This window comes from Perca fluviatilis, chromosome 16 (genome assembly GCF_010015445.1).
Source record: "Perca fluviatilis chromosome 16, GENO_Pfluv_1.0, whole genome shotgun sequence".
NCBI lineage: Eukaryota > Metazoa > Chordata > Actinopteri > Perciformes > Percidae > Perca > Perca fluviatilis.
Window position 1 is genome coordinate 13,313,654 of NC_053127.1, and position 23,568 is coordinate 13,337,221.

General features: G+C 38.4%; 1 long non-coding RNA gene across 1 annotated transcript in view; it reads left to right on the forward strand.

The window, feature by feature from the left end:
* Positions 1–7,288: 7,288 nt before the first annotated feature.
* The window catches only part of LOC120544692, a 66,149-nt gene continuing 49,869 nt past the window's right edge, over positions 7,289–23,568 (forward strand). The window contains exon 1 of the long non-coding RNA XR_005636538.1: positions 7,289–7,452. This is a non-coding gene — a long non-coding RNA (uncharacterized LOC120544692). The remainder of the gene's footprint in view (positions 7,453–23,568) is intronic.

The window sequence follows — 23,568 nt, forward strand, 5'->3', positions numbered from 1 at the left end:
TAAAGATTGGCTGACAGAGCCCTTTTGGCTTAGAGTTTGAATTTGTTTATTTTGCACAACGAAATCAACAAAGGCATAAAATAATCAAATGAGGATATGTGGACTCATGCGTGTATGTGTAAGAGACAGGAAGGCCAAACAAAAAAATCAGATATGAATAATAATCATCCAGTTCAGGTTTGTTATTCTTTTGCATGTGTTGGAGCCTTGGTGTCTGAATGTAGTGCAGCAACATGTTTTTTTTTTATGAAGCAAACCTGTTGACAGCACTCTTTAAAGGTGAAGTCCATTGTTTCTCAAAAACACAATGGGGTTTGCAGCCTGTGTAGGCCAAACTGGTTTCAGGTGTTCTGTATTAACGGCATCCTCTGGAGTGTTTGACCACCAGTAGCGTTATGCAGCAATGATTTAATGTGTGGCCCCTGTGTTGTTTGCATCTTTTGCACATGCACCAGGACGCTCACATATACACACATGTGCCAAACAGATTTCCCCCGCCAGGTTACACGCTATTCTACTTGTTGGCAGTTGGTGTCATTAACATACAGAGAAACATGCACACAGGTTAACAGTTCACACCCAAGAGGATGCACCCTTTCTATTTAAATTGCCCTTGCTCTGATTCAGCTCCATTGTTCAGCTCTTACAAAAAGCTAACAATACTAAGCCTGACTTTAGACTTCAACTTCAACTTTATTTGTGTCCCCCCGAAGGGCGATTAGGTGTGCAGCTAGTATAAACACATACAAGACACATAAATACATACAAGTTCTACACACAGTCCAACTGGAACACAACCGTAACAGTACAAGTACAAATAAATACCAGTACAAGGTGCATGGATAGCAGCGTCAAAGTAACCTACATAGGGTAGGAAAAAGTGCATATCAGCCTACAAAGTTGACACAATATAATCAACAAAGACCATCGTCAACAAGAACATCAGCATCCATTACATTACAAAACCAACCCCTTTTTAAACAACGTTTCTGAAAAGACTTTCAGTCCTGTTTTCTGATTTTTCCTTTAACAAGTTAATTGACCAAAATTAGACATCTGACCTAATAGCCCTGATAAGACCCTCAATAAATAGGCCATGGTGGACTGTGAGGAGAATGAAATAAAAATGCACATACTGAGGGTTATGCTCCTTTAACCCTCAGCATGTGTGATTCAGGATAATTAAGTAAACCTACAAAGACTTTCAAAGACTTGAATGCTTAAAAAAACCCACAATGGCATAATGGCTTCCTCCTTCACGATCTAATCCTCTCCTCTCCTCCAAACTTTTTTTCTTATGTGGGGAACAGTGACCTTGCATTCAGTGTTGGCAAATCCATTCAGCTTGGTTGGATTGAATTTGTGTCTCTTTTTTTTTCAAACTCACTGCAGGTTTAAAGAGAGTTCATGTTTTTGAGAGGTATGATCACCTTGTCACTCAACTATGAGGTTTGCAGCCATTTCAGTCTGTATTTGGTGTTTATTCCAACACATTCTCACTCCCATCACACCTTCCAATAAATGTGAAAGGCAAGGGGAATTAATAAGTAAACAAACAAGATAGAGGCACACAGAGTTAATGCCTATTAAAATAAAGAAAACTGTATGTAAAGGTTAAACCTCAAGCTGCATCAACCCTGACATAAGACCAACTGACCCCACTTTCAAGTGAACATTTGTAACCGTAACAGTAACAACAAATGTCTTCCATAACTCAAGAAAGGCATTGCTCCCACTGACACACTGCCCATAATGCTTTCATCCAATCCATCTTGTATGTTATTAGATGCTCAGAGGTATTTTATTATCTATAAATCGTTGCTACATCAATGTAAAGTATAATAATCATAAGCAAAAACAAATATCACACGGTTTGTGTCCTTTTCCAACTGTTACCTGTGTAGCTTGCTTTATTCTGACTGCTGGTATTTGTTTGTTTTGCCATGGTATTGATTGTGTTGCATGTTTGTTGAGAAAAATATGTTGAGAACAGTTTTGTTCACATGAAGCTTATTATGATTAGAAATGAGGCTGAGACATGTAAAGGAAACAAAGGGAGTCTCAATCTCACACACACACACACACACACACACACACACACACACACACACACACACACACACACACACACACACACACACACACACACACACTTCTTTGTACAGCGTGCTGAAACCTTTCCTCGCCCTTTTGCTTCACTTTGATGAGGGCACCGTCGCTGTTCAATAGAACAGAAGGTACAGAGAATAAAGCGTTTCTGGAGCAGGAGAAAAGAGAGAAAAACTGTGAAGTGAGGTTGAGAGAGAGAAAAGAAAGAGAAGCACAGAGAGAGAAAGACCCACAGAATCTTTACATTCTGTGGGTCGAATTCTGCAGATACATTTTATAGTACACAGAAACACAACAACAACTGCATGTAGAGCAGAATTAGGCACATACTGATAATTAACATCTGAAAATCCAGCCCACAAGACACACTCCTCTCCAAAACCCTCCAAACTCAAGAGCTGAGCCCAGATTAGGGTCCCCTATGTCAGTTGGTACATTTTACAGTCAATGGTTGGTACTGAGGCTAACAGCCTCACAACAACACTGCTCTCCAAACACCAATCAGATTAAAGCAAATTATAAGAAACTAAAAGCCAAAGTAGATTGGAGTGTTGTTATCTAACCCTAAAAAGAGATTATGAATTAGCAGATTATCTCTCTGCTGTCAGAAATAGAATGCAAAAACAGATCCTAACCAAGTACAGGCTCAGTAACAAACTGGAAATCGAAAAAAATAGGACACAAAGAAGCATGGCAACCAAAAGAAAACTGAATATGTGGTCACTGTTCGATAGGTGAGGTTACTTCTTGTTCAAGGAAAAAGTTTTTTTTGTCACAACATTCTAGTGTCAAACTTTGCACTTACATCATTCTGTGCCAGGTCAAAACATTGAAGTAACAATATGTGCATGCACACATTTATACCACTTTGCACACACTCCATGTCTGATATTGCCTTTTTCGCCCCCGAAGAGCCCTTAATTGAAATGCAGCAAGCGATTTGGCACGAGAGCGACAGGCCTATTAGATATCGCTCTCTGTCAAACGGGGTTAGCCAGCGATGCTTTATCGCTCTGCTAAAACTCAAACATTAAAACAACTGCCAGGCCCCCGCTCTGGTCAAGGAAACCATTTCATCACCTGACAGCAGCCATATAGCAGGAGGAATTATGAGAGAGGTGTCGTGGCAGCCAGCAGCGTGGGGAGAAAAGTGGGGGAGACAGGGGTAAGTAGAGGCGGAGGAGGTGGGGTAATTTTCATAATGGAGGCGACGGCAGTGTGGGAGCAGAAGGAGGGTTGAGTCTTTCTGCTGCAGGAAAAAAAATTCAAAGACAGAATGAAGGGTGTGAATTCTAAAATGAGGTTTTCATTATTTCACTTGGGTTTTGGAATTAAAGTGAAAGTTATTACCCTTAATTATCATTCAAAATAGTAACATAAGAGATGATTGTACGTTTAAAATATTTAACAGTCAGTGGTCACTAGCTTTAAGGGAATGGAGCGCTTTCTTCACTCTTGTTTAAAACAGTTGGAACCAAACCCATGACTCAATTTGACTTTTTTCTAGATACCGTTTGTATAAATCCTGATATTTTGATATTTCATGTCTCATTTCAAAATGTAATCATTCTTAAAGATGCACAACATTCTGTACTGCTGAAGGGAACTGCAGAGGGGACACATTTCACATAAGTCATTTGTTAATAAAATGATTAATGCTGCTTTAAGCTCTCTATTCTTACAGTGGCCTTTTATGTGCCGTTTAGTTTTGTTCATTATTTAGGTTTTTGGCAGCAGCTTTTATGTTTGTGAATGCTCTTTGCCATGTCTCAGTTGAAAACGAAATATTTAATCTTCATGGAACTACCTAGTTTAGAAGATGCTACATCAAAAATATTAAAATAAAAAAAACGGGATTGACATAAACATATTGGAAAAAAACAATGGAAATGCCCCAGTGACTCTCAGTGGCCTGCTCACAGAGATCAGTTGAAAGCCTCGCACACATGAGCACAATTTATCAAGCTCTCTCAATTCATCCCCAAAGGGAAACATTTAGCAAGAGTCTGTGATGTGTGAAGAGGAAGCAGAGATGGATAAATCTATAATCACCTAAAGCAGCTGTTAGCAGACTCTATCGGAAAAACGATAGTGTGGCCAATTGGTTCCCTGTGCTGTAATGAACCTCTGTCGGCTGCTTCGTTTTTTATTTCTAGCCTTTGCTTCAACGAAAGGAAGAAACACCGCAGAAAGGCAAACTCCCCCAAATGACACCGTTTTTGTAACAGATTGGAAGTCTGTTAATTTTAAATTAATCTAGATTTAGATTCCCGGCCACACCAACACCGAGAGGGTTTCAATCTCCACCTCTGAAAAGTGCCGCTTCTCGGCCGGATTACTCGCCATGTCGTAAATTGTAGGGGCGAGGCCTCAAAACCGAGAATATATTGGGGCGTGTTATTCTAATGACGATTGTTTTTAGCTGCGGCATTTATCAAGGGCAGGTATTGCGTACACCTGGATTTCAAAGGTACGCACAGCTTGGGCGGTGAGAGGAGTGTAAGCATAATCTTACGCCAACATATACGCCCGTTTCTACGCAAGAATGATAAATGAGGGCCAATGGCCAATAGCCCTCATTTATGAAACGTGCGTACGACCTAAAACAGGCGTAGGACGGGCGTACGCCGATTCCTATGTAAAGCTCGGCATTTATCAATTTGAACGTGAGCGTAGGCTGCAATAAAATCTCACGTCTGGTCTGAACTTGTGTACGCGAGTTTCCGAGTCAGTGTGGCCTTGCGGTGCTATATTGCGGTGAATATATTGGGGCGTGATATTTAAATTACGATCGTTTCCAGCCGCTGCATTTATCAATGTACGACCATTCTTACGCTCTGATTGGTGTGATACGAACGTTTCATGAATCACACGTGAAGCCTGTCGTAAGACGATTTCTGCGCTCATATCTGCGCTGGTTTCTGCGTTAGGTTGATAAATGAGGGCCAGTGTCTCTCTGAAGGGAAGCCTGGACACTCAGGGTCAAAGCAAATCAGATCTGAGGAGTCACTGTCTGACCTGCTGCGACTGATAAAATACCACACACACCAAACACACCACAGCATTACAACACACAGCAGCACGCTGGGATGTTGCAAAAAAGATATTTTCTGTTAATGCTGTGGTGCACATTTAGTCCTCCAAACATCCCATTTATCTTTGCGTCCTTAATTACCACATATCAGAATATATTGGAATTGAGTCGAGGCAACTCACTTCTGCACCGTCCCTGATTGCATGTCTGACTGCAGCCTTAATCACAATGTATTCTTAACTTGTGCTGTAAGATAAATTGCTTCTAGAAAGATGTTAATGTTTCGGTAATCTGCTCCCAGTCTCAGACAGCTGCTCCAGGCATTAAATAGACTGTAATTTCGAATCACCATTGTCATTATATCACTGTTCCTAATCTTACATTCTTCTTTTTTCCCTTATAACCTTTTGCAGTATTTAACAAGTAATTTACAATTTTTTTAAGACCTGACTGAGATTTTACAATGACTAAGATTTTTTAATAATGAGATTATTCCCTCTCCAAGTAATTACTTACTCTCTGACCCTTAGTGTAGCACAGCTCTAACATCACTGTTATTATTCTGTCCAGCTTTCTCATTTCATCCACAGCCCATAGAGGAAGTGCCTGCTAACACTATTCCCTCACTCGCCATTAGTTCACATCTTAGTAGTGGTGGATTCCAAAAGAATCATTATTTTAATGATACTTTAAAATGAACTAATTAACTCATTTGCCAGCAGAAGTACGTGTTTAAATATCAGCTGTGTTCGGACTACACTTGTGTTTAAATTAGCTGTTGGTCTTGTTAACACCAAATCATCATTTCTGGTTCTCTACAGAAACCAAGTTTTGTTATGTGCAGATAGCTGATGTGTCTCTGCTGATTTATTAATGGTCATCATCAATTATGTTGTTTATCTATTGAAAAAACTTGGATTACAATTAGTTCTGTTGTCCCATCAACTTTGGGGTAGCTTCCTCTGTCAGAGTATAAACTACCGTATACTCCTCAACAGAGGAATAGTTTGCAGGAGTCAATGTTTACAATTATGTGAATTGTCACTTTAGTGCGGAGACTCTTTGTTCAATGAAATTATGTACAAACCTGAAAACGAAATGCCAGGAGAAGTAAATGTCACAGTACAGCGTAAATAGAAGCTTGAGGAGCTACTAACACTAGCATGTGCTAGCGTTAGTAGCTACAGTAGTTCCCTGACTTGCCCTGTGAATAGTCGAGACTGGCCTCTCCTGTGCGTTGTATGTCCTGCCACTGCTAGGGGCGCTAATTTATGAAATGCTACTATGGGTCATATGAAAGGGGAAGGAACAGACAACCTATGTGGTAGGGTTTGGAGGACTTGTTGGAATAGTCCCTGTATGTCACCAAGCACACAATCAAACATTTCACAAACACAGTGGTGACATCATGTAACTCATCTTCAGCCTGAGCAGAGAGGTCTAATCAGGATTCAAACTAAATATCGATTATATGTGTGATGTCTGTAGAGTAAAAGAAGGGAGTATTTCCCATCTATTTTTTTCACTGTATATACAAGAATGTTCTGGATGGAGGTAGACACATTTCTAAAAAAGAAACTTAAGATAAATATTGAAATAAATATGTTTGATGTGATGCTATATTTTTGTCAAGATAAGATTGAAAATAACTATTTTTATTTTTTTTCATTTCCATATCCATAAGAAAAAATAGTCCAGAACCAAGCAAACTTTCCTGAACTTTATTATTTCAGCAATATAGTTGTTTTTAATATTAATATAATTAATATTAAAAAACAAAACAAAACATTAAGACCTAAGTTATCAAATTAATATAATATGAAATGATACACATGCTCTGGCATTATAAAATGCAAATGTATTTTTTTTTAATTGTCTTTTCTTTTGTTCCTGTTTTCTAATGTCTATTCCATTTTTCTGTGTACCTTTTGTATATGAACTTTTTGTACAATAAAGAATTGAAAAAAAGGAAAAAAAGAGAGGTCTAATCAGGCAGAGAAAGTGAATACACCTGTATAGGTTTGCAGAGACTTGAAGGCAATTTTAACTAATACCTATCTGTCTCGGGATTCTACCATGACGCTCTTAAAAAGGGAACAAAGGTGTAATCGGTAATATAGTGATGGGTGAAATGTATTGTGTTGGCCTTCCAGTGCAGATTTGTGCAAAGAATCTATATAATAACAGTTCTGCAATTACTTTAACGTGGCTATAGCTCATACATGAATGCTGAAGATTTAAGAAAAAGTGACTTTAAAAGAGAGCGTTGGTGAGGAATATGGATATGAATGAAACAAAGTTACAATGACGTAAGTACCCACGCTACCACTCATCACAAAGTAACATTTCAATTTGTTTATTTCACAAATGTTCCAGTTTGTAAAAGCAAGTGCTGTAGTGGATACCAATTTGAATATGGAAAAGCAAATATGGAAAGTAAACCCAGGAATGCACTTTATTTCCTTAGAAAGATGCATGAAAAAAAATGCTGAATAAGATATTGCTTTTGAAGCGTAGTGTAACAGAGGCAGAGCCTGGACTTGACTCCACGACTTCAGTTCTCTGTAGAAGTCAAATTTGAACTTAATTGGTTTGGCATTAAGGTAGTGTTCCCCATTTGGGGGAAAAAACCAAGAACACATGTTTGTGATTTGTTTCTTCAGTTCATTCAGCAGTTCACTTGCTTTGTCAGACTGGTAGTGCTGTTTGTATGGCAACTGGTCATTCTTAATTACAATTTACCGCAAAGGAAAATAGTTAATGCAAAAATATTCCAATTTCCTCTCATTTCCTAACACTTAAGCAAGTTTACACCATATGATTTTAGCCCTGATTTTCCACCCCAGCAGTTTTTTGGAAATCGCAGACAAAAGCCCCAGATCTGAGGCAAATAAGCGCTTGCTCCTGTGAGCAACGATCGCTATATATCACTCTGGTAATGTGCAAACCACAGTAACTTCACTATACCCCATTATAAGAGACAGTCGTGTAATGGGATAGCAATCTGACCACTTTGAAAGTCGTAGTGTGTAGCTGCCATTACGTAATGGTTCTCATCGAGCCGCAAGTCCTCATATGTGTCTATATGCGTTTCTACTCTTTTTTTTCACTGATCTGGGTGCCGTTGACCTAACGGTCGCTTTGCAGTCCTGTTAAGAAGCAATTTAAGGGCCAGCTGCATGGCTCACAGATGCTATGTTATATGTTAAGTGAGTTCTTGTCAGAAGGATTAAAAGGAGAGAGGAAACTGAAAATAGCGGGATGGTCAAGGAGATGTAAATATGCTACGGAATGATGCAGGATAGCATTAGATAACAAGGATAATGCAGATTATCCACACACACAAAGAAAACAATGAAAAATAGGAGAAGTGTATTTTCATGTGACATGATATCAGCTGATAGTATTCACAATTCTGGACACAATGAAAGTTATTAAGCTCTATATCAGCTTGAGTGTTTCATTAAAAAGAGAAAATCCTTTTGTGAAACACTTATCAAACCAAAGAAACAAAATGAAGAAATAAACCAAATTTGAAGCTCCACGAGAAGAAAGAATTGTATCCAAAATGACCCCTCAGTGAGGCGTTATTATGGCTCCCACGTAACTTCAAGGCAAGACCCGCCCTATGAAGCAGCTCGATTGGTTGGGGTTAGGCATTGACCTTGAGTGGTTAAGGTTAGGATAGCCGATCGGTCAGGGGATAGGACCTGAACAAATCGGGTTACGTTACCTTGCGTTAGCATGGACGCCTGGCCAATAGTAGTGTGTGAATGCTATTGAAGGGCTGGTCTTGCCTAGAAGTTGCGTGGGTTCCTGCAGATAATGCACACATCATCAAGTTACGTTACACCAAGTTTATTTCAGTTATTTTCTACTGTCAACGGTTTAAATGCCGGCACATAACAAGTGTCAAATAAAAGACAGAAATATTCCTAGGAACTATGTCCGTATTGGACAATTCTGTACCTCACGGTAGTAGTGTGACCTACATGTATATGTACAGAAGAATGGAGTTTGCATTCTGCACAGATGTGCAATTGACATTAACATTTTTATTGACCAAAACCACCGTCTTACCTAAGTTTTCATGTGCAGACATTGCAGAAAGCAAGAACTTTAAAAACATCAGTTGACATTTGATGTAATCTGGGGTTTTATATCGCTCAATAACATTGTTGTATGAATGACATCCAAAATCTTCTTCTGAATCTAAGAAAACAAGATCAGAAAGGAAATCCATCTTTTTCATATATCAAAAAACGGGTGAAAAACATGACTTTTTTTGTTTAATAAATAAATCTAAAAGTAACTCCACCTCTACCCTCATGCCATGAAGTGCTTTGGAGACATCTCTGTGTTTAGCCATTAGTGAACTCCAGTTCTCCACATGACCTCCATTATGATGCCAGCTGTGGTTGCTAGGAGATCTGTAAAAAGCCACTCCAGAGAAGTTGGTGTCAGCTAGAGGGCACGCCACTCCCCCTGAGATTTTGACTACTTCTGGTTTCCACTTCAACACGGCAGCTGTTGTGGTGGCATCATGTGCAGTGCCAGCATCACTTTCAACTGGTGACCAACAGATGTTAATAAGAAAAATACACAGTGAGAGGGGGTGGACATTTTCTGAGCTGTACAAAGGCAGTCACCTGAGGCAGGTCGGAGGCAGGAATGGAGCCAGGAATTAGCTTCATAAGGACAGGTATATTAAAGGCAGCCAGCTAAATGGCAGCCTTTAAATCTGTTCAGACAGTGGCTTAAAATGGAGGCATTAATGTGTTATTGCTTATTAGAGCCACCTTGTGTTCCAGCCTCAGGGACTGGGTGCTCACTTGCAGTGCAGGGTGTTACACTATTTTTTTTGTCAATGTGAGGGAATTTCCAATGCTAAGGGAATCACTTATTTGACCTTCTTCAGTGGTTGAGACCCGATGCTGGTGGTGAAGCAAAGAAGTATCCAAAATTATAAAAAAAAAAGAAATATGTATGGAGTTTAACACTGTGCATCTTTCCTATTTCCTCACATTAGTGTATACATCAGAACATTGTTGCCTTTACCTTTTTTAAACAGTTCATCACACTGTTAAACTTACTAACTTGATTAAACTGTATTGCATTCAACAAGCATTTTTAAAATATTGTGTACTTCTTGAGAATTCATGTTAAGAGCAAAGACAGTCCAAAACCCTACATCTGGGTGACCACCAAAACAACTGAGCTCCGAGCTCAGCGGAAGAGCATCTCAGCAGATGGGTCCCTTTTTTTTTTGTTACTCAACTTACAGCATTTCCTTCAACCTTTTAATTTCCAGCCCCCACTAACTGACTGCACGTTCAGTTGTAAGTTAATGATGTTGTTGCTGCATTTATTTGTGAGTTTAACCCCCACAACAACAGTAGATTGCAGGGAATTGTGTCATCATAGCATCATCCTTGTGTCTTCCTGTGTGAAACCACTCTGTAAACAAGCCAGTAACACAATATCATCTGCTAAAACATACCTATTATAGCTGATTAGACCTTTGAGAATGTTGCTACATAAATCTGCACATTAAATGAGACAAAAACAATGATGCCTTTTTAAATATGGAGATCACATATCCATGTACGCCATGTGAAGACACACACACACACTCCCGTAGAATATTTGCTAATTAATGCTGTATTTAGCTCAATGAATGGCCTCATTAGAATAACTGGTTATATGTAACAGTGATTATGGCAGGACATTAGTCAACTCAATTGCATCTTGTTTGTGGTTATGAAGTAAATTGACCTACAGGAACATTAAGGACAAACGCTACAATTCCCAGGTTTTTTGATCAGGTTCCAGGACTTGAAGGGGCTGCTAGAAAGAGATGAGAGATGTAAGAGATGTTAATGCAGAAATACTGGTACTTATTTGGAGAACCAATCCTCATGTAGAAATATTAACAGCAAGTATATTTGATTAAATAATGCAAATGTTAAAGTTTTAGCAGAAAAGCAGCAGTGATAATTGGAAACGTGCAAATAATTTAGACCGGCCTGAATGAGAAAACAACTGTATAGATCGATCGTGCAAGCAGCTCATAATGACCCATAATTACGTTTCTTGTTGGGTGGTGTCCTCTAGTGACTGAAGTAATTACCGCAAGGGCAAACAAGTAAGAGAAGTGACAAAGTACAAGAATGCCAAATTCTGCGTAAGGAGGCAGGTTAGGATGGTGGATGAATCAAACAAACGGGACTTTCAGCTCAGGAGACCAGGGTACGTGTCCCGTGTGAAACCAAAAATCAACTGTCACTTTGTGAAACTAACAGTTTTACGGACCTTACCTATGTCACGTTACATCCTCATTTCAGTAGTTTTATGTGACTAATTTAAAGCCAATCCCTGATGTTTAACCAACCATTACTATTTTTGTTGGCTAAATGTAACTAGTTCTGTTTTACAACATTAACTACGTGTTTAAAATGATCTGTCACATGTTTATAATGGCCACAGTGCAGCAGTAAATAGAACTGTCATATGTGTCGTTTTGGGAGTCATTGACAATTGTCAAAGGACGTATTGAAATAATTGTATAAGATGGAAGTATATGGGATCGGAGCGAAAAGAAAAGCAATTATATTGCCCACTGCCGCTGGCAACACTTATAACAAGCATGACTTTCTGTCTTCTAGACCACCACTAACAGCCCAACATGGATATGGAGTAAAACAAAGGGAATTGTAAAGTAGAGCGGTCGTTTAGGCAAAAAGAACAAGAATAGAAGGAGACAGAGAGGAAAAGAACAAGGGTAGAAAAGGCGATAGGAGAGGTTGGGACTGACTCTCAAGCAGGTATAAAGATGTAACTGTGGGGATAAACGAAAGAAGAGAAATTGCTGGAAGGAAGCTGGAGAAAAGTGTGTGTGTGTGTGTGTGTGTGTGTGTGTGTGTGTGTGTGTGTGTGTGTGTGTGTGTGTGTGTGTGTGTGTGTGTGTGTGTGTGTGTGTGTGTGTGTGTGTGTGTGTGTGTGTGTGTGTGTGTGCTCTCTCTCTCTCTCTGGTATTGAAACACCAGGCAACTGCATGTTTCCGTGTTCCAGTCTGCTGTTGTCAAACCCTGCTGGGGCTGCTGGGTGAGAGAAGCATGGGATAGCAGCTGTGACTGTGCGCTGTGTGTAGTGGCTGTAAATGCATCCTTGTTGCTAGCCATGAATGTGTGACTCTACATGGGTATTAGCAACCTAGAAATAACCTTTTATATTCTACAATTTTTTATTAGATTAGATAGATGTTCACAGATAGTTATTAGTATGTGGCAGGCAGACAGGAAACATGGGTACAAAGAGAGTTATGACCTGCAACATCAACGTGAGGAGGAAATATTTTTAATGAACATACAGTGTGTGCCATATTATATCCGATCGGATAGAGGGGGCTTCCACTTATTGCAAGCTTGGTGGTTAAATCCCTGGCTCCTCCTGGCTACATGTAGAAGTGTCCTTGAGCAAGACACTGAACTGTCAAGAGTCAGGCCAATGCCATGTAGTTATTTATAAAGCACCTTTTTTGGATACAGGTGCTGTATAAATAAAGCATTATATAAATTTCGTTAAAGCTACAGCTGTAAAGTCCCAAAATGCAGCAAGAATTGCATCAACTTGGGACAAATGCCCTGTAGAAAAAAGTTCTTTACCCTGACAGGTATAAGCATGGGTATACATGTGCTCATGACACATCTGAATGTCTGCAGGTGTTTTTATTTTTTTATTTTAAAAACCCCACTGTGTGTGTGTGTGTGTGTGTGTGTGTGTGTGTGTGTGTGTGTGTGTGTGTGTGTGTGTGTGTGTGTGTGTGTGTGTGTGTGTGTGTGTGTGTGTGTGTGTGTGTGTGTGTGTGTGTGTGTGTTTGGGAAAGACAGAAGGAGGGTAGAGGGAGTTATGTCCCTTTAGTTGCTCATCCAGGCAGAGCTGACTAGTGGGGTGTTGACAGTCTTCCGCCACCAGCCTCGTCTTACTGTCTGTCTGCCTTCCTAACTGCTCACTAACAGCTGCCCCATGCCAAACACTTTTTCTTTTATCTCTCTTATTCTTCCAACTTTCCTACCTATATTCCTTATAAACCCGTTCTCGTAAAATTTGGACGCTTGGGCAGTGGCTGTCAGCGTCAGATGTGGCGCAAAAAGCACCATTCGGTGTGTGTGTAGAACTTGCCGGGCAGAGCAGCAGCTACGCAGCGCTTGAAGATGACGTAGTATTAAGAACGACAACGGTAGCGACTAGTATCAACGCCCGAAATTCCGCATAGGAAGGTTGGTTGGGGTGGTAGATAGGTCAAACACAGGACTTTCACCCAGGAGACTGGGGTTTGTGTCCCGTGCGTCACATTTCCTAAACCCAACTGTCCCGTTCTTCTGGTCCTAGACCCAACTGTCATGTGTGTTACGGAAACGTACATTTTGTAAGCCCACCCACCATCTTTTCCTTAACCTAACTGCATCAAAAGTGACACATAACAATAGTCCCGACCAAGCACGTTTAGATAAAGCGTGTTTAGATATTACGCTAAAAGAGACTTTTAGCGTCAATAACAACGCCAAAGGCACCTGACCAAGCGTCCATATTTTACGCGATGGGAGTGAGAATGTGTTGCACAACCTGTCCTTATACAACCAAAGCCATGCTTTGGTTCTTTTTCTATCCCTTCGCCTGTCTATCCACATTGGCCTTCCTTTTCTGTATGTACCCTTTTCCAATACAATATTTTTTATTTTGTTAGGGACTAATTGCTGGTACTACCTTCTTCCTCCATTTCATTCTTTCCTTTCCCTCGCTCTGTCTTCCATTCTTCTTCCTCCTTCATTCATCCATCTCTATTCTTCTCAAATCTCAAATCTTCTTCCCTCACTTTCTGTACTTCTTTCTGTCCTTCATTCCTCTCTATGCCTTCCTCCCCCTTCATTTATAGCTTCTCGGGAGGCACTGCTTGATTTATTCCTCCGTCCTCCTCACTCTTGTCATCTTCTTCAAATAGAAAAAAGGGGAGGAGAAGCAGAGGAAGGAAATGAGACAGGCAAATGAGAGAGACAAGGATTGGGATGGCTGTGATTAAGCCATTAAAACAGTAGGCTAATTGAATTGACAAGCTGTTAAGTAATTGTCTCTATTTGTTCCCATCCATTATTGCGCTCTTGACTCCTGTTATGACAGCAGCCTGCTGCTTATTATATGTCTGCATGTGTGTCTTGTGTGTGTAGACACTGTGTGTTTATTTTCTTGAGTACTACTCTTTCAATTTGTCTGGCATGAAACATATACACACAACAAGAAAGACAAAGGGATTTACTTTGATACATGCATTGATGTGTTAACCCGGGGGGGGGTCGCTAAGTGAATAACCCACAGAAAATGGTCACCCGACTCTTCGGTTCCCTTCAGCTCTACAGTTGTTCTGGGTTTCTTGTCCGCAACTTTTCTGTTTTGGTTCACTCTCACCGCTCTCACAGCATTGTTTCCAGCCGCATTAAGCAACTGTTTTCAGAGAAAAACAGCAGAGGAAAGTTTACAATAATAAATATTTGTGGAGCAAAAGTATGTTTTTCTTCTTTCTGTCATGTCGATAATTTTGCGACCCCTCTGATTTTGTCCTGACCCCCGTCTGATTTTGTCCTGACCCCCAGGTTAAACATCATTGCCCTAATAGACCATACTAGCAGATTTGACGATTTTACCTTTCCATTGGCTGTCAAGTGTGTTGTTACATAGTTGTCTGATACATTTTTATTTGAGGGCCCCCTCCATTCCTCATCTGCCCAGTAATTTCTCCGTCTTAACAAAGACTACCAATATCAGATGCCAGAAGACCCCTCCCCCTGGCCACCCCTCGCCCCCTCCTCCTCCCCCCCCCTCCCGTGCTCTGCCCCTAAATATCACCAACATTGGTGGTTTTATTGTACACATGTATTTGTATTGATAAAATGTGAAATACTGATGTGACCAATATATATTATTTATGTGCATATCATAAAACAAGTACAGTCATAAAAATGTTCCTTTCAGAAAGTTTTTCCTTTCTGAAAAGTATACCTTTCAGAAAAGCCTTGCTTGTAAATTCCAGTCACACATACTCAGTCTGTAATCCCGGTGAGCACAAACAATTGGGAAAGCTTTGCCACTTCCATACTTCCAGTTGCCAGTAATATGTGACACACAGTTACACAGATACACAGTATCTGGCAGCTGATTGGCTTGTTTCTTCTGCAAATTCATCATTTGAAGGCCCCTCACTCATCACACTGCGTACACAACCAATGCTAGCAACTACACCAGCAATAGCTGGCAGATGTAGCCTCGTTGAGAAAGGAGCCAATTGTTTATAGTGAGGTGGCTTTGTGAGAATGGCAGATGCACACACACACACACACACACACACACAAAGTCCTTCAGATATGATTATTTACAACATGTGCGTTTGTGAGAGGGAGAAAAAGTGTAAATACCCAAAACAAATACTGAGTAACAGGGATGAAAAGAGTTCTACAATATTTTACTGAAGCAAAAGTAAAAGTAAAAAGTAGGTCAGTTAATGATGATAATGTTATAAGATAGAACTGTTCAATTAACACCTTTTTAAAAAAATTAAGTGACGGAGTGTCTTTAGACGGACATTGGCAGCCTTTTACATGCAACCGATTATCAATTTTCAAAATATAAATATACTTAAGATTAAAAATATGTAAGTACACAAAAAAACTGACTTTGTTACAGTAACAAGAGTAAATGTAATTTAATAACTTCCACTTCTGCTGTGATAGAATTAAAAAAAGAAAACGCAATATAGCTGTAAACTGATTAGCTGTCACTTCGTCAACTGAATGAAAACACACATTTTACAATGTGTGTATTACTTTTGTAGGTGATATAGGCCGACACTGAGGGGATACCAGTATCCTAACTAACCACATGGTTTAATGATCACCAGCACTCACTTCAGATGCTGGTCCCAGCTCTAACATGATTGTCATTTTTAATCCAGTGGTTGGCATTCATCTGCTGACTCTCATTCCTGTTCTCTCAGCGTAACGTGAGAGCGCTCACTTCGGCTTAAGTACTCAGGATGGAGAAGTAAACTGAGACACATAATGAAGAATAATGAAGAGGACACACGCTGGGCAGGAGCTAATATTGGGAGAAGATATCTAACCACAGAACTGGCATCAGGGTTCAGCGTTCTTTACCATTTACATTATGTTGTTATGGTGATGGAAATAATTAAAAGCTGAGTAGATATAATAGTACAGAAAACATATTTACAAACATTAGGTGATGTGGTGAAGTAACATAAATGACAATAATATGGCAAAGTGTTTGCTATACATAAAAGGAAAGTTTAAACATTTTTTAGGACTATATGCAAACTATCCATATGAATTCTCTGTAAATTGATTTTCAGTGTTTTGTATGTGAAAACTGTATTTAATACTGGTTCTGACCTATTTACTTGCTGCAAGCAAGCTCAACAAGGAGGACGAGCCAGTGAAAGATTACATTCTCTATCAACTTAATGAGGAAATGTCTGTAATTATTATAGCAATTCATAAAAATGTTGACACTGAACAGGAATACAACCAACCTCTCCACGACTCTGGTGCTACACATAAACACTTTGTTTACTTAAAAAAATATACCTGTGAACTTAATCCAGGCACTGATTGTTTGCCAGCACAGCATAATTTAATATTCAAAAACTTACTATACAAATTTAGTATAATTTACTATATAAATGTAATTTCTAGGAGACAGGGTTGTACAGGTGAATGGTAGACGGAGGTGGGGCTTCTGGAGAATGCTATATGAGCTGTTGTAGCTTTTTAAAGCATGTTTTGTGGCAGTGCTGGCAAATGAAGAGTTCAAAAACTTGATTGCAACTTGAGTTCTCCGACCGTACTAACTTAGGTTTGTCAGTGCTAACATGCTACCGCTGCTGACCTCGCCAGACTGTCCGATGGCCGATAATCGGGTTGGTATGTCGGAGCCTTAAAGAGCAGCAGCTCTGGAGGTCAAGGACACATGGATGAGTGCGAGACCGGGTCACTTGATGAATGATGAACTCTACACTGCCCTGATGCTCAAAGTTGTCTTTATTACACACTTGACCATAGTGTTTGTATGTAACCACACATTGGAATTCTAATTATTAATTAGTTCATTCTGAATCTGATCTGTGAAACAGCAGGTTTTTTTGGGAAACTCTATTATGAACAATATACATAATGGTACACTAAGTTATGGTTGTTCTATCCTGCATTACATCCCTGTAAGCAGTGATTTTGTGTTATTAAAGAGAAGCAGCCTTCAGGTTTTGTGCAAATGACTTTGTGAGCATATCCTGATTATACAGTAGTTGCATGGTTTGGTTGAGACATGCAAGGAAGAGGCAAAAATGAAAGCTAAAAATGGCTGGATGAGGAGTTAACAGTTAAAGGTGCCCCGATTGAGAAGTTACATTAACAGATTTTTTATGTTTTAAATTGTGCATTGTTTACGTTCACGCTAACAGTCTTCTTCACTGCCTTTGCAGTTTTTTACAAATGATATTCGGATTTGGGCTGGGTTTGGCCTTGATATGATGTTCTTTTTAGTGAAAATATAGTGAAATATAAAAATGATTGACCTACTGTCTGTGTTGGGCTACTTCTTGTTCAATGCTGGGGTTTGTTTTTTAAGCACATAGGCTAGGCTATTTCAGGCAGTAAATATTCATGTAACACAAATTCAGTGCTTCAGCTTACATTAACTGCATCAGGTTAGTTTGGATAATGTTCTATCTGCTAACATGGATGGGGAGGGATTTGTGACCTATACTGCAGCCAGCCACCAGGGGGCGATCAAGATGTTTTGGCTTCACTTATAAAGTTCATGCATTGACCCCTGGTCAGGACATAAAAAAAACAGAATGCCTGTCAGGTGTGGGTCCAACTCAGTTACTACTCTCTCAGACACAGGTTGGGTTTGGAAAGCAATATGTCGCAATCTAGTGCACAACACAAACAGCATGGGGAGCCCACTCATAAAAAGCATTGCTCCATCGGGGTGCGGGGTACCTTTTTAAGGTTCAACTGATAAATAAAAATGGCGAAACTGAAAATATATATATATATATATATATATATATATATATATTATATGATAGGAATATATAATATAATATACATATATATAATATTATTATTATATATATATATGTGTGGAAAGAAAGTATACATATTATATATACATATACATATTGTATTATATATGTATATATTATTATGCATATATACATATGCATATATTATATACGTATTACATATTATTACGTATTATTACGCATATTACATATTATTATACATAGTATATGTATATGAGCCATATATATACATGATGTATATATACATATGCATATTACACATAGTATATTACCATTATTATTAACATACATAATATATAACTATTATATATATTTTTTGTATATGGTGTATATACAGTATGCATTATTACATAGACATACATATAGTTATATTATTATAGTAAAATACACATAGCTATATTATATTGTATACATACACATATACATAAAAAAGTATAAATAATATACACATACATATAGATATATATGACAAATACATTATTATATACGTGTGTAATATACCATATTATTATACTATACACATATATTAACATAGTACAACATAAATAAAAAGTATATATATATGAAAAGTGCGCATTACATACACATACATAATACAGGGGTGGGGTAACACATACAAAATATACATAGTTGATATATACATAAACGCATATTATATATATTATAGAAATAAACCATGCATATATAGAAACTATATAAACGGAATACATATTAATATTATATTATTACGACAAAAACATCAACAATTAACATACAATAGCATGCATAGTACATACTACGATAAGACCAATACATAGGTATACGTGCTAATTAGCATTATATTACGCATATAAAATACAATATACAATATATTAACATATCACATACGTATACATCAACAACTATATTATTATTATATACATACATAGTATAACGAAAAAATATATATAACAAACGTAACATACTCTCACGCATGTATAATACATATATATATGTATGTATATATATATATATATATATATATGTATGTATGTGTATATATATATATATATACACACACACACATACATATATGTATATGCTATGTGTAATGTGTGTATGTATATATGTATATATGTATGTTATTGTATATTGTATATGTGTATGTATGTGTGTGTATATGTGTGTATGTATGTGTATATATATGTGTATATATATGTGTGTATATATATATGTATATATATATGTGTATTATTATATATTATATATGTATATATATATATATATATTCATATATATGTATATGTGTATATATGTATGTATATATTATTATATATAATGTATGTATATATGTATATATGTGTATATATATATGTATATATATATATGTATATTGTATATGTATGTATATATATATATATATATATATATATATATATGTATATATATATATATATATATATATATATATATGTGTATATATTAATTATATGTATATATATATATATATGTATGTATATATATATATATATGTATGTATGTGTGTGTATATATATATATATATGTATATGTGTGTCATCGTATGGCAAGCTTTCCAACACAGCAGCTGAAGATCAGATTCCTGCTTATGCTTTGGTAAAAATCACATCCCACTAATTAGCTCTGGATTTGAGCCAAACTCTGTATGCCATCTGCAGTCCTGTCACGATGAACATGGTGGTGAATGTTTTCAGACCCTTTCCTTCACAGACTGAAACATGCCCCCCACACGTTCCAGATTTATAACCGCCTCAATACTTTCAGGCTACGTGGTTTAACTCCGCAGCCTTGATAAATGGCTGCCTTTCGACGTCCTGGAGTTCGGTAAAAGGCAAGCAGAAATCATGGGTGGGAAAGGACACCTGGGAGTAGTGTTTTCATCTGTAAGGCAGGGTGAAGGCAATAGAGGGAGAGGTGAAGTGGTGAAGGAGGTGAAATCGGTGATGGTAAAAGGAAGAGAAAGTAAAGGAGCTCTAGCTGTAGGATAGAAGGTGAATTTAGAAATGGAAGGTTATGGAGAGTAAAGAGAAAAGGAAGGATATGGAAGCAAAGTTGGGAGAAAGTAAAGGAGCATGGAGCAGGAGTATTTTTAAACTGAGAGGAATTCAACATAAAAGAAATATGTGAGAGGAAAAGAAGAAGACGACTTTTGGGAAGTGCACTATGGTGGACAAGCAAAGAAGACAGACCAGTAAACAATCACTGTATCATTACCCAGCAGTGATTAGATAATTCACGGTCCGGAAGCATGGTGCCCTCAAGAGGCCAACGGCCAGCGACTCGGATTTAGGCTTCTGGGATGTAGAAATATAAATGCTAATTCAGGAAACGGGAGTCTATATCTCCACTGAACAAAAGAGACACAGTGAGACAAAGACAGGTGCACACAAAGAAAACCTCATGCATTTACCCAGCATGTCCCCCCATTCCCCTCTGTGCAGCACTATCTACATGCTTTTTATTTTGGGAGGGAATTCACTTTACCCTTGGATACAGTTACTTAAAAAAGGTGCCATGCACTTTTTCTTCCTCCCACCCCTCTTCTTTTTGAAAAACTTCTGTGGGAATAAGCTTTCTGGAAACTACATTTCCACTGCAGTTGTGACATGAGATTAAGTTCATCTTTAGTGTGGTGAGGCGGTGGTGGCAGCAGCGGCAGCAGAAGCAGCAGCAGTGTAGTATTGGTGTAAACAGCATTATGATTCACCTCTTCCCACATTTGGAGCGCTCCATGGCTGTCTGCGTAATTCCATCTTCTGGGGCAAACAGCGTGGGGTACCTGCCATGGACGACTATGTGAGCTTACACGAATATGGGCAGATAGTGCGCCGCTGCATGTTGCCTACATGTTGGGGGCAAGAAATGATCTGTTCCAGTGGGTAAGAAGTTCAGAGAGCTAAAAGGATTAGACTGGCAGGGAAGGATGGAACATGTTATACACATGGTGGAACAGAGTGCAGTACATAACTGTCAAATAATGTCATTACAAAACATTTTCATAATGTATATGTTTAACAGGTTATTTTGCATAAGTTCTCTGTGGGGTGTGCTGGTGTATCATATGAACCATATTTTAAAGCTCCATTGTGTAATGTTTTGAGTTGATTCTTAGCAAAATCCCCTTTGTTCTTTCACAAATATGTGCTCATTCATGTATAATTACTTCCACCAACTAATCAAAGTATTCTCGTAAGCGTAGAATCTGCCATTCAGAATACATACGAGGGAGTCACTCGAATGACGGCCGCCATGTTGTGCCTCCATCTTTCAAATACATTAGCCAAAGAGGGACATACCTCCGCCTTTTGCGCTTTTACACTCAGTGGCACCGTGACGAATGCCAGCCGGGAGATTTGAAAGCCTGTTGAAGATTCAGGGTCAGAGTCGCCAAGGAAGCGAAAAAGAGAATTAAAAACGACAACGTGACAGGCAAAGCAACAAGACCAAAGTTAATGTTGGAGTGGCTTTTCCAAGATGAAAAGAGCTCCTAAGGAGCAAGGATTTTAAAGGGATGCCAAAGTTGCCTGCTTTCTTCTGGACAGGTAATTCAGCCTTTGTGTAAATTCAAAGTTTTATATTTGCTTGGCTAACTATAGCACGGTTGTGCATAACGCATAAGAAAATAATATTGTTTTACAGATGGATGTCAAACCGGCCCAAAGCCTTCAATGTTTCCGAGGATTGATTTATTTCTGTTTTGAGCTGTCATTACAGCTGCTTTTTCACACTTTTCAAGTGCAAGCAGCTTTTTGTACTCTTACACTTGACAGTAGCTTGACATTGCTTCTGATTGTTGTAGCTGCCTGCAGAATGTTTGGACTCACATACTCAAAATGCCCATACAAGCCACAGCAGAAAAAGCTGCAGGAACACAGAGGTAATCAAGAAAATTGGTTTCAGGTTGTGCTTGCCGGGGATTGGGTGGCAGGGGCTCCCAACCTTACAGACACAAATCACAAAACTTCCTAGCATGCTGAAATATGTATTACTTTAAACAGGATGCATATAATTTAGCAACTGCAAGGAAACGTTACTTGAGGTTACACAAACATGGATCATACCCACTCCCCTTGATATACAAACACAAACAAATTCACTGCACAAGGTTCAAACATTTATCTGGTGGAAGGCAGTGTTGGTCATTTTCTCAAGTACCACAGATCTGGTATTGATACAATGTGATAACATTAAACTGCATCACCAGATGCAGTTATACATATTTTTAAATGGCTACTTACATCGAGTTCAAGTTTATTTATAGCACTGTTGCAGTTCAAATTGCTTTACAGCAGTGGTTCCCAACCTTTTTGATTAAGGGAACCCCAACAGCCCTGTCAGATGAATGCACCCCTTCATTGATTCCCAATGTATGTTCCAAATAAATGACACATTAATTTTATAGTGGATATTGTTAATTTTTTATACAACTGAACTGTCACTATTTAGGTTGGTTTGGTCAACAATCGTACTAATATTAGCCTACTTGGAGTGAAGCTGAATGTTTCAACCATTTATCCATTAACATTACTTTTAGCTAATCATTTAAACCGTTGATTCATTACTTTTAGTTACCCGTTTAAATGTCTGTGCTCGCTTGCTAACTAGTCTTTTTTTAATTGTATTTCTTTTACAAACTGTTACATAACTGCAACACATAATGGTGTTACCACTGACCTAATGTTAATATGTGGATATATTTTTTTTAAATCAAATCATAATTTCTATTTTTTTAAATTTGTTGAGTTACTCTCCAATCTTTCCACGTACCCCCGGCAACTACAGAAGTACCCCCTTGCTTTACAGGAAAAAAAAAATATTTACTTGTTTCCTATCTTTTCTCACAGACGGAATTTTGACAAGCACAGGTGCTCGTAATAATGTTAGTAATGGTATTCTGGTTCACTGACATGATTGACACACCATAATTAGAACTGAATCATAATTAATGTTATTAGTAACACTTGGCTTTCCCTGCTGTGACATGTCAAAGTATTACAACTGCAGTGAAAAGAACTCTTCGCACCAGCTGCAGTTTGCTCAGATTTATGGTTGGGTATTCTTACTGGAAAACAGTAAAACAAATGTATTGTTGAGTATGCACACACACACACACACACACACACACACACACACACACACACACACACACACACACACACACACACACACACACACACACACACACACACACACACACACACACACACACACACACACACACAGTACACATAGCAGCGTAAGAATTGGCCTTTATGCATCGGAGAGTATTGCC